This window comes from Ruditapes philippinarum, unplaced genomic scaffold, assembly GCF_026571515.1.
Source record: "Ruditapes philippinarum isolate M1 unplaced genomic scaffold, ASM2657151v2 ctg2913_1_1_1_1, whole genome shotgun sequence".
Taxonomy (NCBI): domain Eukaryota; kingdom Metazoa; phylum Mollusca; class Bivalvia; order Venerida; family Veneridae; genus Ruditapes; species Ruditapes philippinarum.
This window is the reverse complement of record NW_026864797.1, coordinates 337-20,000: the sequence shown is the minus strand read 5'-3', so window position 1 is coordinate 20,000 and position 19,664 is coordinate 337. Positions and strand designations below refer to the sequence as shown.

General features: G+C 33.9%; 2 long non-coding RNA genes across 2 annotated transcripts; both read right to left on the bottom strand.

Annotated features, from left to right (window-relative positions):
* Positions 1-5,185: 5,185 nt before the first annotated feature.
* LOC132726835 (uncharacterized) lies at positions 5,186-11,806 on the bottom strand. Its single transcript, XR_009625263.1, has 2 exons — positions 11,641-11,806; positions 5,186-10,975 (listed from the first exon to the last, which is right to left on the bottom strand). It is a non-coding gene; the product is annotated as an uncharacterized LOC132726835 (long non-coding RNA).
* Positions 11,807-12,917: 1,111 nt separating this feature from the next.
* LOC132726837 (uncharacterized) lies at positions 12,918-18,568 on the bottom strand. Its single transcript, XR_009625264.1, has 3 exons — positions 15,947-18,568; positions 14,685-14,747; positions 12,918-13,251 (listed from the first exon to the last, which is right to left on the bottom strand). It is a non-coding gene; the product is annotated as an uncharacterized LOC132726837 (long non-coding RNA).
* Positions 18,569-19,664: the final 1,096 nt, after the last annotated feature.

The following is a 19,664-nucleotide window of genomic DNA, read 5'->3' as shown; positions in this document are numbered from 1 at the left end:
GATACTGTCATTACAAATAGACTGGAAAAAAGACAGTCTATTGAGGACCCACCCCCACTCAGGTGTGTCTAACCTAATGGGGACATTCTGACAAATGCATCCAATTAAGGACACTGGTCAAAACACATTCTTCTGTGGACGTTGTTAAGTGATAAGTGAACTGGCAAGCTATTGAGGACATAATAACTTCACTATAGGAAAACGTCACGGGATGTAGAAAATCTAAGGTTTTGAAAAAGAGAACATTGATACTTAATTATGAGGTAAATTTTTGTATATGTTTATATATAACGCACACACGGAGGGTTATAAGCCCTTTTCAACATAATGTCAGCTTTGTAGACGGGTAGTTTCTTAACAATTGGGTAGTTTCTTAACAATCGTTCTCAATACCGGATACTCGCACCAGTTCTTAACTAATATCCTTCTTAACTACCATTCTTCCAGGGATGAAACCCAGCTCAGAGAGAACACTCGATGATATCCTTATACACTGTACCTTTATAAAAATTTTATGAGCTTAGCATACATGATACAAACAAACTAAATCTAGTACTTTTCTCCACAACTGATTGTTGTAAGGGTCATCTTATCGACCCAAAATCATTGCTTACAATAATATGAACATAAACAAAATTTCAGAAAGCTAGCTGTGTACTACATAACACTATGGAACAGAATTAATGCATTTATTCTATCTTGCTTGATGACATTGGAACTTGCATTATGCTTAATTCCATCTTGCTTGATGACAAGTTGGAACTTGCATTATGCTTGATTCCATCTTGCTTGATGACATTGGAACTTGCATTATGCTTAATTCTATCTTGCTACATGACATTAGAACTTGCATTATGCTTGATTCCATCTTGCTTTATGATATTTAAACTTTGCATTATGCTGGTTTCCATTTTTCGTTATTTCATTCAAACATTTCGTAGTCACCAATTCTTTCATTGAGTGATAACTAATAAATTGGAACAAGCCATTTGGAATACTAAAATGTTAACGTCATATACCTTTATGCATAAGCTACCTTTCTTCATGCTCTATACAAACCATTTACGGTTTAGTTTTTTTGTATTACTTTTATGTATAAGTCATTTAAAATTAACTATTTAATGTTCCCTGATGGATTTTTTAAAATATGACTTATAGCTCGCATGGCGTGATTACTATTAGCTTTCGCTTATATCCATTATGCAGTGTTTATGCTTAATAAAGCTCGGTGTCTGAGGCTTTGTGGATAATGTTTGATCATCTTACATTATGATAAACAATTAAAACTATGTACTGTTAAGGGGCGAGAACTCTGTTATCGATGTCAACGGAATTGTTTCCACGATTCGCCTATCATCGGAATTTTCCGTATAGATACCGCGTACATGTATATATAAATACGTACTAAGCGTTTAATACATACATTGCAGTTGAAAGAATATAAATACAAGTAGTAAAGGATTATGCAATATAATTTTATATATGTATACAGTCTAATTGAAAAAAATATGCTCGTAAAAAGTGATGCAATGGGGCAGTTACACGAACAGTCAGTGGCGGTTTCAGGCCATGGCTTAAGGGCTGCACTTACCCCCAAATATACGTGGAATATATACGTGTCAGTTTCATGCAATAGTCTTCTTATTGTACTCCCTTACCAAAACATATTATGCTGTCATCAAGTTGTCTAGCACCTGCCTAGGTACTGCGAAGGTCTTATCTAATGACTTGGACATTAAAAAGCAAACATTTTTGGCCTTTTAACTTAATAAATGTTTCAGTCACTAGTAGTGGCAAATAGGTATGTAACGCATTAAAATATACACGTATAATAAGGAAAGAAGGAAGTTGTTTATTCTTGTAACACGTGCATAGTCAATTACAAATGAGCCGCGTCACGACAAAACCAACATAATGGGGTTTGCGACCAGCATGGATTCAGACCAGCCTGCGCGCCGCGCAGTCTGATCAGGATCCAGGCTGTTCGCTACCAGTTTCTCTACTTGTAAAAGAGTTGGAAAGCGAACAGCATGGATCCTGATCAGACTGTGCGGACGCGCAGGCTGGTCTGGATCCATGTTGGTCGCAAACCCATTATGTTGGTTTTGTCGTGACGCGGCTCAAATGTTGGGCATATGTGTGTCTGATTATAGATCAGACATCCCTTACACACCACCACATTCACATATATACATTTGTGCTTAATGATATACTATGCACATCTTTCAGTAACATATTTTATCACAGAAATTTATTGAAATCTATAAAATTCTTACTAAATATGTTTTATTTAAATAATCAAAGGGCTGTATGCTCTGTGGTATTTTCTGATCTTTCCTGTGTAAGTTTATTTTTATATACTATTATTCATCTTACGCAGGGACTGCGTTTAACATGCAGTTTGTGATTGATACATATGGAATTTTGCATGCTTAGAGTTGCATCAAAAATCATTTTTCATTTTTTATTACAGCCACACTTTATCCTTGCATATCGTGGCAACTTCCTTAAAAAAGCCACTTCAAAAAAAATGTTGCCTCGACAAGGATTTTAACCTCAGGCCTCTCACACCTTAAACGAGCGCGCTACCTCTGCACCACAGTGAAGTAATACGTATGTAGCGTGAATAAAAACAAATATATTGTAATTCTAAAATTGAGAATTTTCATTTCGTATTTGTAATCCTTATTTATTTCGAGGTATTTTGTTCACGATAAACCTGTTGTTAAACACTGATGAAAATAATTTAGCGAAAATCTTCTCGCCAAAACAGTCCGACATGTATATATTCCATTACTCGACAGTCAGATTTATTTGTGTGCTACGCTCTGGAGTATTCGGTAATCGACATAGCTAAAAATAGCATTTTCATTGATTAAGCTTTACGGAAATAGTGGAAAATTTTTCATTGGGTAAAAAAGATATTCATCCGCGAAATTTGTGATTGTAACCTCATATTTCCATTGACTAATGTAAACTTTTAATGCTATGTAATTCGTTCAATGCCTACATTAAAAATTATTATTTCTTTAAATTGCTGGGTTTTAAGCAGTTTTGAGTGAGAACTACTTTGCGTTGTTAGGTCTGTGAGGAAATTTTGTGTTAGACCGTGGATGTTAGTTATGTATTTACTGATTTTGCGATCAGAAAATACAAAAACACATACACATAATGTATAGGAATCTGCTTTCCTTATTACGGGTCAAGTAAAGTTGTGTCTGTCTTTAAAAGAAACTTCCATATATATATTTTTTTGTAATAACACTATACGTTTACGAATGTATATTCATACTGCCCACTTACAGTGTAAAGGATTGAAAGCACAATATTTGTATGAAGCCAAATTATATTTATTTTATTCTACAGAAAAAAATCAAGTTTGAACTGTATTAACTACTAAGTCGTGGCCACGAGTTACTAGATCGTTTTAGTCGTGGGAACGAGATAACTGTGTCGTGCACACGAAATAATTTAATCAGATTACACCATGATTTTCTAAACTTAGAAAATTTCTGTTTAAAGATTTACGTGCAACATTATTTTTTTGAAAATACTGAAGTGTTCACTTTGAACTTGATACATGTCTTAAGGATCATCAGGCCCATAAACCATACATTAATTTTGACTTAGTTATAGCCCTTTGTTGGAATAATTCTATGATAGAATTGGTCATTTTGTACGTACAACGGCCTGTTAACATTTGAGAGGGACTTAGTCCTGGTTTATTTTATTGGGTAGGGACATTGCCCATGGACAGTAGATATCCTATGAGGATGTTTGAGGTCACAGGTCAGACAAACATGACACTTCATGTAAAATCATTGTCTAATCGATGAATGATTTAGAAAGAATAAGCTGTAGTTTATATAACCTAAAAAGATCAGTAGATGACATCTAATAATTTTTAGGCAATTTGGCAGAAATCAGGGTCACAATGACGCTAAATCTTTGACCAATCAATAACTTGTATGAATGTACGTACTTTTACGGACAGGAGAAGTAGGGGCATCCTTGTTAGGAAAATTCATATAAATAGTGTAATTTGATTGGTTATTAAATATCTCGTTCCCACGACTTAACTATCTCGTGGTCACGACTTAGTAACCCGTGGCCACGACATAGTATCTCGTGCGCATGAGATAAATAAAAACACACACATGTCACCTTTGTGCCACCGTAAGTTTGAGCATAGTATATCTTAAAATTCAATTTCACTATTGCTCATACGACTATCACACACGCCCAAAAAGAAATGTAAACAATTATATAAGAGGTGAGTTGCCACTTGTAGGATGAGTTATTAGAGAAATCTATAACATTTTTTTTCACATGCTGGCGGAATCTTCAAAAACACGCACTTTTCGTCTGTCGCATCGTGTTCCCTTGTTTTCCAGTAAATTTTCCCTTTACATGTTAGTCTCCAACTAACACTGTTCTGTATACGCCCCTGTATAAAGGGGACGTAAATTTGTTTTACTCCACGTGCCAAAATACGGGATCATCCGGAAAATAACGGGATGTACCGATAAAGCGACACCTGCTGTCATAATACGAACACAAATTATTGCAACTCGCATTATGCTTACTGCCAACTGCTTAGTGCGTACTGTCACATGCGACTATAATATCGCTATCGTTGTCATCTTCGTTGTCGATGCGCAGTGATATATTGCATTATATTTGTAATCAGTGAATATATTGAAGCATATGAATGCTAAGACACATCAAATTCGCCAATTATTGATCAAAATTAATAATTTATTGTGACATAATGTCGACAATATAAGGCAAATTAAAGGTACTGACAGAAACTAACCATGTGACATTTAGTTATATCAAGAACAAGCAAAGAATGTTATATTAAACACCAAACATAATACGTTGATCTTTATAAAAGATGCAATTAAACATATAGCATATTAAAATATGTGAGTTTGATGGTTTAGTAGGGAACACATAAGGTTGCAATTACATGAAAGTGCATTCAGTAATAATAAGGCATGATTGAATTCAGCAAAACGCAGGTTTTCATTGTCATAAAGAAGTAAAGAAGCAAGCATAATGTAAGTCCCAATATCATAAAGCAAGATGGAATAAATGCACTAATTCTGTTCCATATAACACAGACCAAGTAACTTCGATTTTTACGCATGAAATGGTAAAGGAAAAACAACAACAAGAAAACAACAGCTGAACAATATGATGTATTCTGAATGTTTTGATTACATTATATCCACTTCAATGTTTCATATACAAAACATGGCATGTAAACAAGATAATTAAAGTTTTTTTCTCTTGAAATGAATATAATATTATTATCTTTCAAAACTTGCAAACTAATTTAGCATTGTTTTCATTAAGCATTTCATTTAAGTTTCCTCAAATGTTGATTGTTCAGCCTCGAATTTTACTTCTATACAAGCAAATTCCTTGATTTATCCCCCTGTCGAGTACTGGTTATTACTAACACATTAACTGGAGACATAAGGCTTTATTTTTATATATTTATCATGGCGTAAACAGTAATATTCTTTGTACATGATAAATATTCAGAGCAATAACAGGGGCCATAACTCAGTGTTAGATAGTATTATCTGGGCATGCCAATGAGATGCAAATTGCCTTTTTGTATTAATGGTTCCTATAAAGTTTAATTGAATTCCAGCCAGTAGTTGCAGAGAAACAGCGCGGAAACGATTATTGCTTTTTACACATACTGCATACTAATCAAGGGCCATCACTCTGTGTTGGAAGGTCTGACAGGAACAAGGCAAAGATATGCGCATCTCTTGGTATTGATGGTTGCCATAAAGTTTCGCTGAATTCCAGCCAGTAATTGCTAGCGCGGAAAGAGGGCGGATGGACAATGCCAAAACAATATCCTCCCGTTTCCATTGGCGGGGAATAAAAAAAGCAAATGCACACTTTAAAACATATACTGCTTCTATTGATATATGTCTGTGGATCGAAATTCCATCAAGATTTCACACAGAAATTTCAGACCAAAATAGGATGAAATCGCATTACAAATGTTTATGTTAAATCAAAGTACATCCTGCTTCAATATGGCAGGTATCAACTCATTTGATCATAATACAATAATAACTTAACACCAAAGTTTGGACTCAAACGTGATCTCATTATCAGCAACCTACAGGCCAAAATAGATCAGAATTTTTACTTAAGTACAGACGATTATTGTCCTATTTTATTCAAAACAACAATCAAGAGTATAACTGTCCAGAAGATGTAATTGTAACAATTAATGAAATCACTAATAAATGTCAAGAAATTGTGGAAAAATAAAATCATAGTTCTGCAAGTCACGGTAAATTTAAAATCAAATAAGTCATTCTGTGTGAATATGACATTGCCTCTACAAAACAAGCAATTAATTTGATAAACTTCATGGTCAAATTTGTTTTACTACAACCAAGAATAACATAGACTGAAAATCTAGGCTGCATCACTTTTTTTTTGAAAATGTGTTTGAATATTGGGATTTATACTTCTGCTGTAGCATTAATTGACATTACGCCGCCTGTCAGTCAAACTGGCAGGGGTCACAGAGATAAGCCAATCAGCGATCGTTATCAGTTCAACGCTAAGATGCCTGCGAAGTCCACCATTTTCCTTAGAAAAGCTACTTGTCTAAGACAATGGTACAGAAGTAGTTTAGATTGAAATTTTTTTAATTTTCTGTCAATTTAAAGCTTTTTTAAATCGATTTATTAATTAAGTTACCAAATATACTGACATATTAACAGGTCGAGTAAGTTTATTATATTAAAAGTCAATAATTTACTACATATGGAAATAATAAGTACTTATAAATAATTAACATTTATCCTGGCTATTACACAATGCATTGGAAAAGGAAAATGTTTTAATAAATCCACTTTTTTTATTTCCATTCTATCTATTCATAATCACATTTCATATCATAAGGTTCCAGAATATGTGACTATTTTTCGTTTATAACGTATAGCGCCAATAAAAACGCAGCCGTAGAAATACAAATATAATGAGTAAATACAATAACAAATTGGATGATATTAGCTAACCTGAATATTTCTATTAAAGTTCAATAAATTAATATTAAATATTCAAATACCAATAACATCAAGAAAATAACGTTGTGTGTCATATCAAATGTATGTTAACAATAAATAATCACATATAAAAAGTTAACAAGGGCATGAAAATTTCTGAATCAATTTTAACAATTCACGAACAAATTAATGTATTATCTTAACTGAATTCCTCACATTAAACCCGGAAAATGATTTTAAATTTATTTGTGTCACTAATATAACTTAACTGTCGTATCGCTTTTTTGGTGATGGTCGTTAAAAGGTCAATGCCAAATTTGAATTACTCATTATAACGGTTTAGTGCTGCATGCAGTCCATGCCAAAGTATGAACCAAATCTGCTCATAAATAACAAAGTTTGGGTTTTGCTTAACTGTTGTATTGTCCAAGTATTAATCAAATCCATCCATTACTAACAAATTTATACAAATTCTAGCAAAATTCAAAAACATTACTTTGACAGTCAAGGTCATGTCAAGAACAAAAATTGATTATGCAACATGTCAGTTTGTCTATACTTTGATCTTGACCAAGAATCAATTCAATTAATAACAAATTAACACAAATTTCAGCTTAATTCAAAAACATGACCCTGACGGTCAAGGTCAGTTCAAGGTCAAAGTCATACAAAAATTGATAAACAACATGTTGCATTTTTCATAAATATTCTTTTGTAAAGTATCAATCAAATCCATCAATTGATAACAAAGTTGAACTATTTTTGACAAAAGTCAGTAACATGACCTGGACAGACATAGATAAAACATCATGTCGATTTTGTCATAAGTGTTATTTTGATCAATTACAGTCAAATCTACCATTTTTAACAAAATTTAATAATTTGACCTTGATGGTCAAGGTCAGTTCAAGGTCAAGGTTACATGGAGTTTGATCTTACTTAAGATAATGTCCAAAAGGATAATATGTTCAATTAATATGACAATCCATTTATAAATAAGAAAGTTACAAGCAATTATAATAACAAGAGCTGTCGGAGGACACAACACTAGACAAGGGTGTTTCATTGAGTATAATACAGCCTACCTATATGAATAAATAAAATGAGCAGTGTCACTACAAAACCAACATAATGGGTTTGCAACCAGCATGGATCCAGACCAGCCTGCACATCCGTGCAGACTGATCAGGATCCATGCTGTTCCCTTACAAACCCTATTTAGAGAAATTGATAGCAAACAGCATGCATCCTGATCAGACTGTGCGGATGTGCAGGCTGGTCTGGATCCATGCTGGTGGCAAACGCATTACGTTGGTTTTGTCGCGACGTGGCTCAAATTGTCCCTCAGCCAAATCAGAGTTATGGGAATTGTGCCAATAATGTGAGATAATTACAGGGAAGAAGCGTGTGGAGTTTAAATCCATTCCCTTTCTTAGTTTTGGAAATATCGGCTTACATGCTAAAACTTAACCAAATATTTCTAACTCAAAAAAGGGGCATAAATATGCAAAATAGCAAATCAGAGTTATTGGACTTGTGCAAATCATCTTAGATAATCAGAGAAAAGAAATGTGTAGAGTTTCAATCCATTCCCTTCCAAAGTTAGGGAGATATCAGCCAAAAAGCACAAAAACTTAACCATAGGGACGCCGAAAAATGGGTGACTGCAATAGCTCGAATATTCTGCCAATAGTTGAACTAAAAATCAAGCAAAATAACATATTTGTACCCTAAATGTCATGACCATTTAAGAGTCAAGGTCACCTTTAGCTTCGTCTTCTCAAATTCTTTTGCTGAAAGGTTGATTGTGTCTAAGTATGAAGACAATCCATTCATTAGTAACAAAGTTACAACTACTTATTGCTAATTACAAGCAAAGTTCCATATTCAATTGAAAGTCAATGCCAAGTTTAGTCTAGTCTGCTTGATGGTCTTTTCCAAATGACTTTTGTGCCCAAGTATAAGGACAATACACCAAGTAATAAAACAAATGGGCCATGATGGCCCTGAAGTTGTTCACCTGTATACAGGCCCCCAGAGCGGGGCCAGTTTAAACCCCAAGGCTGATATTTGAACAAACTACACACATATACAATGTAATGAAAAACAATGACCCCCGGGCCTGGCCAATTTTAACCCAAGGGCTTTTATTTGAACAAACTTGGTAGACACCCAAAAGAAGATGTTTCATGCTAAATATATAAGCTCTAGCGATTTGGGTTTTTTAAAAGAAGATTTTTTAAGTTTTTACTATATACATATAGGGAAAACAATGACCCCCCCGGCGGGGCCAATTTCAACCCCAGGGCTCTTATTTGAACAAACTTGGTAGACATCCATTAGAAGATGTTTCATGCTAAATATCTTAGCTCTAGCTCTTTGGAATCTAAATTAAAAAAAGTTTTTAAAGTTTTTACTATATGCATATAAGGAAAATCAATGACCTCCAGTGCAGAATCAATTTTGACCCCAGGGCTTTTATTTGAACAAACTTTGTAGACATTCATTAGAAGATGGTTTATGCTTAATATATAAGCTCTAGCTATTTGGTTTTTTTTAAAAGAAGATATTTTATGTTTTTACTATATACATATAGGGAAAACAATGACCCCCCGGGCCGGGGCCAATTTCGACCCCAGGGCTCTTATTTGAACAAACTTGGTAGACATTCATTAGAAGATGTTTCATGCTAAATATCTTAGCTGTAGCTCTTTGGAATCTAAATTAAAAAAAGATTTTTAAAGTTTTTACTATATGCATATAGTGAAAATCAATGACCCCTGGGGTGGGGCCAATTTTGACCCCAGGGCTTTTATTTGAACAAACTTAGTAGACACTGACTAGAAAATGTTTCATGCCAAATATCTAAGCTCCAGCTCTTTGGGTTATTTAAAAGAAGATATTTTAAGTTTTTTCTTTGGGTTGCCATTGCAACCAGAGTTCTGCATGGAATTTAATTCTTTGAACAATATTTAAAGGTGACCACCAAAGGAACATTCCTATGAAGTTTGGATGAAATTGGCTTAGTGGTTTATGAGGAGATGTCATTTTAAGTAAAAGTTTACGGACGCCGGACGGACAGACAGATGCTGGACGAAAAGTGATCACAAAAGCTCACCCTGTCACTTTTTGACAGGTGATCTAAAAATAATGATCAATGTTAAAGTTTTTGGATGACAATAGCAACAGGATACGGGAACGCGAACCTGACTGTGGCAATTCCTCTATATTTTTTTCTTTGGAAAAAAAATCTAGCTTAAAATAACAAAACAGAAGATAAATATCTATTACATACTCCTTAAAAAACAAACACTTTTTGTAGGTCTAGAGCTGTTAGTTATAAGCGGTGTTTACGATATTTTATTTTGATGAACTGTTCTATGTAAAACACTAGACTTAGTACTGAGCATTCCTGTAAAGTTTCCATGAAATTGCACCAGTAGTTTCTGAGGAGTAGTCCAGACAAGTTTTGTGGCAGATGCCGGAGAAGGGATCCCTACATGTTGCCACTACTCCGTTGAGGCAAAACAATAAACCACAAAAATATCAGGCAAATTTTAAGTTAAGTTCCACGCGATATCGAGACAATTTTGACAAGAGAAATTTGAGTTCCTGCATACTTAAAAAAATGTAGATATCCAGACATAATAATATATTCACTGGTTTATCAATTTTATGTTCTTTTTTTCCTTTTCATTTTGACGTTTTTGTGCTGCTTAAATGATGTTCTCACAGAATCTTTTATCATTGTCCATGATCTGTATTCTAAACATGGTTCCTTACTGATTAGATCTTCACACTCTCTTTTTTGATGGTAACTTGACTAAAAAAAAGCATCTGTGTAATCCTTTCTTTACAGCCTCTTTTTCAATCTCTGTCCATGGTTTTGTCATCCCTTTCTGGGGGGGGGGGGTAAGTTTTACCTATTAAGATATATGTTTGTGCATTTAAATTTTAAACAAACAAAAGCATCATTTAACAACATAATTGGGACTGTAAGCTGTTTATCTATTTAAGCTTCAAACAATAGCAGATTGAGTCATCTATAAAAAATATACATAAGACCACATTTAGAGTATTGACATGAATTTTTTTGTTTTTTTTTAAAATAAAGATTTTTTGAAATGCACAATCACGTGAAATGCACAATCACTTTCAACCAAATGAGTTTGTGAGAATGTGCAAGCAAATGTGTCAAACAGAAGTGTTTAATATATTACAAGCTTTTGTGTCAAGTAACAGACATATTATCAGTTTGCATATTACAATTGGACTGTTATACAGCCTGAAATTATGCAAGTAAGAATTTAATCTTTATGCTTTTTTGTAATGAAATCTTAATTAAGCAAGTATAAGGCCAATTTTTCTGATTTTTTTCTTAGCATCTGAAATGCAAATTTAAGACTCGCAAATTTATAATAGTGATTGTTTCCCAGATATATGCTTTAACAATATGGCTTGTATACATACCATAACATCCCGGTATGCTGGGAATGTCCCATTTTTCGACAATTTTATGCGATGATAATGATAAATATGACTTCAATAATCAAAAATCAGGTGATCAATGATCAGACTACAAACTTACCAATGCAACGTTTCATATGTTGCTGTTCCTTATATTTAGAATCAGAATCTTTTGAGGAGTAATCAGGTGATTCTGTTGCTACTTGGCAGAATCAGTCAGAAGCTATTTCATCATAACTGGCATCCTACTCTTCATCATTATTCTCATCACTCGACTCTTCAGCATCTAAATAGAAATTGAATCATTTAAAATGACAGTCAGTACTTGAAAACATGCAAATGATCCCAAATATCTCTTTTACTTATTTTAATTTAGGTTTTTGGGCCTTTAGTAGCAGCCATTTATATTTAACCCTTGTCCGTCCTTCTGTCAGTCCATTCACTTTTGTGTCGCGCATAACTCAAAAAGTATTTGGCCTAGAGTCATGAAACTTTACAGAACTGTTGATCAGCATGTGTTGTTGTGCACCAGGTATTTTCGTCTGGATTTGTTTTGTATTTTTGAGTAATTGCCCTTGACTTCGAAAATTTTTTCAATTTTCAACGTTTGTGGCAAGTTACTCACAAAGGATCATAGAGTCATTAAACCTTATGGGCAGGTTGCCCAACATATTTAGATTTGCACCTGGGGTTTCGCTTTTGGATTTATACAATATTCCCTTGACTTAGTAAAAAGATTGACAGAACAGTGGCGTGGTTGTAATACAGGATTGAATCTTTTTTTTTCTTCCTTGAGTAATACAATCAATGTTAAGATACATTTTAACATATTTTTCACTTCCAAGAACTATGTGTCATGAACATTTTAAACAAACGAGCCATGATTTGATGCATGCAAATTTGATGAGCCTAGGGACACAGATGTCCCTACCAACAAACTCTGTCAGAAAACAAGAGCCCTTACATCTATTTTTGTTCAGTCAAGGACCATAACTTTGGCATCGCAGTTCTGATATTAAAACCAAAGTGGTTAACTTCACTTACCAATGAAATTTTTCCTTCAAATTTAGTCAAGTCACATAGTTAAGGAGCAACAAAATACTACAAGAATTATAAATTGAACATTTATTTTCCATGCATTTTTACCAAAGTCAATCCTCATAACTCAGGCTTTACAGTTCTGATAATAAAAATTCAAGTTTGGTGATTTCTAGCCTAAATTATAAGTTTTAGAGAAACAATATTACTGTATAGAATATCTCTATTTTTGCTAAGTATCATACTTAATACATGTAACTCTAAATATACAAATCAGATGTTGAAATTAAACTAAGGGGCTCAACTTGACTAACCAATAACCATTTTCCGAAAGTTTTCTGACCTAAGCCCAAGTAATTAAGGAGAAATGCAAACCACAAATTAAAATGTCAAGTCAAGGGCCATAACTCTGCCTATATAAGTCTGATACACAGATACATAATTTCGCTTACCATTCAATAAAATTCTGCAACTCTGGGGTCAATAGCTAACACTGACCTTGATTATTTTGGTGGACAGCCAAATGCCAGAGGTCATAATTTTGCCGGAATCAAACATAATAATTTTAACTATTTAGATAACTAAACCATGGTGCAATGAATGAAAATATTAACCATACCATCTTGCCTGTGTCTCTTCTGTGTCCTTGCAACATTTCCAGTATCCTTGTTTTCCTTTTTGCCTTCTTTGATATCTGTAAAAGAAGACTACTATGAGATTTCTGTATCACTCTTCTGAGACCACCCCCTCCCCCCAAAAAAGCAAGAAATATTCTGACAAGGTTTCATGAAGAAAAGATTAAAAATTTAACTTCAACAGCAATCAAAGATTTTCCTCATTCTTCTTACCACCTAATCCAGATTAACACTGTTTGAGATCTCATAGAAACAAGCTTTTTGACAAAAGCCTATGAATTTAGCTTCACTAGCATACACACTATGCAAGTCACTAAATTGCTATGCTATGCAATGAAACAAGGTTTTCAACAGGGACAATCTCATTAAAGATGGCAAAGTTATGGCAAGGACAACATTGTGGACATTGTGACCTTTAACCTGTCTAAAAGACCTATACATTTGAGCTACAGATCTGATTTTTGTATTCAACACATTTTGTCATTGTGAAAGCACATGCCAAATAATATTGAAATTGTTCCAAGGATGGAAAAGTTATGGCAAGGACAGGAATTGTGAAAGCCACATGCCCAATGAGGTTCCCTATCTAATAACACAAGTTTCTCCCATGGAAAACCTGGTTAAAAACAATGAAGCTTGGTACACATGCATACACGCTATGCAAGTCACTTCACTTCCATGTAGGAAACAAAGCTTGCTACCTTGGCATACACACTAGCAAGTCAATACATATGCACACACACACACACACACACACACTATGTAAGTAACTACAATAGATCATAGGTTTCACAAATTGTCAGGATTATGTTAACATTAGACCCAATTTACATCATCAAGGAATTACACAACAGTCTCAAACCTTTGACCTCGGAACTATGGCCTTGACCTTGGGCTGGCATGTCTGAACAGTTGGTTCTGCATGTTGTGCATTGAGGTGAACAATCACCTAAAATTTAATTAAAATACTCAAGGTAATTTGGAGTGGATGTGATATTTAAGGCTCAAACCTTTGACCTTCAACTGTGACCTTTGGCCAGCGTGCTTGCAAGGTAAGTTCTGCACATTGCCTTAATGAGGTGATCATTTCAACCATATTTCAATAAATTTTCAAGGCTGGTGGGAGTTACAAAGCAATCACAAAATACTAGGTTCAAACCTTTGACTTTTAACTGTGGCCTTGGGTCTGCATGCCAAAATGTTGGTTTCTGTACACTGTCTTAATGTGCTTATAACTGAACCCAAATTTCAATTAAGTCCTTCAAGGCATTTGGGTATTACCAAAAACAAAACTGGTCTTGAGGGTATAGTTTTTACCCTACATGAGTGAATATTATAAGAGGCATAGTGTTTGTTTGTTTTATTATTTCATTGTCTTAGTAGCATCATGAAGGCATTAATCAACTTATTCCTGGAAAGCTCAGTACTGAGCAACTATTCTGTTTTTGCTATTGAGCTTACTTCAGCCATCTAGTAGATTTAAAATAATTACCTGAATAATCTTCACAAGAATCATTGTCATCTTCACTGTCACTTGAGTCAGACTCCACAGCCTCTACAACAATATCAAGAAGATGTATGCAAATAGCTGGTATCACAAGGCACTGCACCATGAAAATAATATAACTTGCTGTAACATGTGACCGCGTGGGTGGCAATTTTGCCCAGGTTGTCCCTAAGCTATTACGGACATCAAGTGAAATTTGATCAGAATTTACTATATAATTATCATATGGACAAGTGCAAAAACTCTTTGCTACAAGAAACTCAAAATTTTATTTTGCCACCTGTCAGTCAGACTCAAAAATTGTTGTTTTTTTTTAATACAGTACCACTATTTTCTCTCTAGCTGCCCTCTAACTCCACCACTTAAAGGGACTTCACTCAGGTTTTTTGACATGATGGGACTGAAAATAGTTTTTCCCCATAAATGTACCATTTGATGTAGGTTTAGACCACTAATCTTTGTGCAAAATTTCAGGTCATTGGCGCACTTAGTTTTTCCAGAATACTTATTCAAATTGTAAAAAATGACCCAAAATGAAAAGCGTTAAAACTCTTTTCACTCAAATCGGACTAAGGAAAGCATAAAAATACGATTTTCAATTTATTTCAAAGTATATTTCTTAACTATCTTTGTATATATTTCTCTTTAAAGTGCCCCAGCTCATTTAAGTAAGAAATTCAAATGTTACGTTTTTAGGCTTTTAAACTTCAGTGGAGTCCCTTTACTGAATTTCAGTTTTGCCAGTGCCAACTCCATTTATTATACAATCATGTGGTCTACATTATTCACTTCAAAATGATAATTTAATGTAGGGAAAATGCAGAGACCCTAAGATCAGTTAGTTATACATAATTTTGATAATCTTAACTTTATATTTTATTACCTTAAATGATTCTTGGTGTGTAATTAAAATGTATTTTGAAACACTTTTAAAAATAATTTGCATTTTCAAACCATTTACATTCTAAAAGACAAAAAAATTTTTTATAAAATGTTTCAAAATTTCTTTGCCCTCGTTTAACAATCATCTACCACACAAGAGTAGTCAGTTATTTTTGCTTGACTATTTTCAGTGCTGGTCAATAAAACAAGGCCAATATCAACCACTTGGAGCATTATAGAAAGTTTCAATTCAATTAGTATTTTCTGAGATATAGCCTTGATCTATACTTACACATAAATCTGTTACAGGACCAATAATAAGGATCAAATAGTATTTCTGTTTTGGTAAAAAAAATATAACTTACCATCTGGATTGAAGGTAATGTCCCCAAGTCACACCCACTGAATTTATTAATGGTTCCGTTGTTGATGCATCGGAGAACTTTTCACATTTTTCAACTTGTAGTACATTTTCAGGAAGGCGATAGGCAACAAGTCACATGCGTGTTTGTTCTGTTATAAATTGGACCAGAATATTGCAAGGCATTAGGGAACTTCGCACAGTAATGAATTGGAAGTTGGAAGAGTTCTTGCCTTAAAACCCAAAAGCAAGGAAAGAAGAAAAGCATGGGAAATGCTGGTGAACAAAGGGGACTTTGCCCCTAATTTTACTGTGCTTGAGAAAGGACATAGACAGATAATTCCGAAATACAGGAAGGCAGAAGAAAGTGAAATAAGCAGTCTGCTTTCATGTCAATTCTGTTCAGGATTTTATAAGAAAAGAGCTTTGAAAACACCAAAAGTCATGCACTAAAAAAAGAAATGAATGTAACTCTGATATATAAGAATGGGTCCAATTGCAGCTGGAAAGAAGATGCTTCCAAAATTAAGTAAAAATGAAAAATTTGAGACAAACATTCTCAACATAATGAGATGATTCTGTGAAGCAAGCTGTTGTGTCAGATTCATTAATTTTACAGTTCAGTATGAGTGAATTCGAAAAGCAAGGAGTAGAATACAAAACTGTGTACACCTCAAACAAAATGAGAGAATTAGCTCGCCTTCTAATAACTTTGAGATCTATAAACATAAAGTCCATTGATGAATGTATGAAAGCCAGCAATTGGGATATTTTTATTGAATGTGTCAAGGAAGTAAGCCAGTTTGACAGTAACGCATTTTGGAAATAAGGGGCAAAAAGGGACAAATCTTCATCAGTGGAATCTCCCTCATCAGACTCGGCAACATAATCCGAATCATTTAAGTCGTCATTGTCATCACCATCGTAATCCTGAAATAATGAAAAATAATAAGTAAAAAAATATACTTATCAGATATAAAAAATAATATATAAAGTAAATTTAATCAAGCAATGATTATATACAAATAAGTTTTTTTGACAAAATATTTTTGTAACAAGAGGGCCATGATGGATGGCCCTGAAGTCGCTCACCTGTACATAGGCCCCCGGAGCTGGGTCAGTTTAAAGCCCGGGGCTTTTATTTGAACAAACTTTGTAGACAACAATTAGAAGATGTTTCATGCTAAACATCTAAGGTCTAGCTCGTTGGGATTTTTAAAAGTAGATTTTTTAAAGTTTTTTCTTTACACATATAGTTAAAAACAATGACACACCTGGGGCAGGGCCAGTTTTGACTCCAGGGCTTTTATTTGAACAATCTTTGTAGACACTTACTAGAAAATGTTTCATGCTTAATATATAAACTCTACCTATTCGGGTTTTTTCAAATAGACGGGTTTGATTTTCAGAAAAGAGCCTCCGTTAAGAGTCTAACGGCATTTTTTAGTACAAGCAGGTACAAGCGGGTACGCTGAAGCCATTTTTTGCTCTATCACGGCTGTACTAGAAGTCCTTGACCTTCTGAAGGTCAAATCAAAATGTCCTCTACCATCTACTTAAAAAATTATCATTTCTGGTACATATCGAAACGTATGTCCGTTAATCTGCATGAAATCAAGTTTCAATTACTTTTAAGAATAATTGGCTGATAATTATTCATGCTTTACACATTGACTGCAATGCCGGCCATCTTTGATTTCAAAATGGACACCCTTTTTAACAAATATAAGTAATTTAAGTGCTTTTAAACAAATGGATCCTTCTGTAGGAATGTGTACCAATAATTGTATAATGATGTGAGCAACATTTAATGTCGAATTGTACACACTGTGTAGGTATACTGCCCACTTTAATTTATATCATTATTTCAAACTATCATAGGTCATTCTTTTTGGACAATTAATCTTTATCAGGTATCTGAGATCCCAAATGTCTTACATAAAACCTGCACATTTTAATATACCATTAGATGTTTAAGTTTTCTTTATTTTAATAGAATAGCATTAGTGTAAACCTTTATGGACTCTAGATCATTTATAATTTGAAGAGTCAAGGTCAATATGTAAATATTTAAAAAATAACGCCACCTTAAAGTTTGTTAATCTTGTTTTCCATTTTTTTACATTGAAGGCATGGTTACTGTAGTCTTACAAGTTTTACAAAAAATAGAAAAATTAAGAAGCATTTATTTATATCTTCATTATTTCTCATTATTTTAAAAAGCATCCATGAATAAATGACAAAGATATAGACACAACCATCAGCGTTCTAAATTGACCTATCTAGCTATCAACCTTGTGTTTGAACATTACAAGTAGTCCTAATGTGCCACAAATGTATGCCTAGTTACCCCAATAGCCATCCAATGAATGACAGAATTCATGACCGGACATGACCTTCAAAATATTTATATGAAATGAAATATTACCTTTTATGTCTGAAATCTTACTTTATGCGACATTTCTTTTCTCACTCAAGACAAATTGTTTCAAAGTACCACGTTTTTATTCTTAACTCTCGCTGAATAACACATATATGGACTGGACATGACCACAAATGCACTCTCATATCATGACTTTTGAAATACAAGTGTGACCTTTGAACATTTGTCCGCTACATGTCGTCTCACAAATGATTTTTAATTCATCCATTAATGACAAAATCCTTTTTAGACACTTTAAGGAAATATTTTGTTCGAAGTCAAAGTATGATTTTGGTCTTTGATTTACATCATCAGCTGGGTTTTACATGTGACTCATTGTCCATATGTGCCATATATTTATGCAGAATTATTTCAAAAGGCATCAATTAATGAGAAAGTTATAGATCAGACACAATCATCTTGTTATGTTTATATCATGATTTAGAAGTTTATATGTAGACATAACCTTGCTTTTGCATTACACGACTTTTGCATTACACGACCTTTTCAAAGTACACATTTACGCAAAGTTATTGTCGTTCCAGGACGACGGCATATACAATAAACAAGATTTAAATATTTTTACCCGTACACCGCCTGCTCTAGGTCAATCAAAACAGATAATTTAATAGCACATGATAACAAAATAGACGACAAAAGTCCTAACACAGGGGCCTCAACCACCATGTTCTTGTCGGGTTACCTATATAGGCAAATGAAATACTATCCTCACGCACGAAGCTCGGCACTAGTATGTAGGGGCTTCTATGGGATAAACACAATATGGATTATTTCTCTTACAAGAAGAAATATTAACTCTATTCTTCAGAAAAGTAGTCTATTTCATGAAAAAAAAAATTTTTTCGAATGCCAGCCAGTATGGCGATTCCTATATTTTACTTTTGAAAATACTCATACTTTTTTTGAATATCAGGTCGTGCATGAAAAATGTTGACCGGGTTCCCCACTAATGAACTTTTACAAAATTGTCTTTCTTGATAGACATCATCAGACCCTGATCTTTGGACTGTTGAATTGGCTCTCAAGCATGACAAGTCCCAGTACATGTTCTTTCGCAATTGACATTGACATAAGAAATAACTAAACACTTTTCATGGTATCCCTGTTTGAAGAATTAGTAATACTATAAGGGACATCATTCCTAATCTTATATAGGCCGTATATTTATGCTTAACTATTTCAAAATCCATCTCTTTATGACAGAATACTAAAATGCACATCTTTTTTTAAGCACTTTCAAGTCTAACTTTAGGAGTTGAGCTTCAAACCTGGGTCTTTC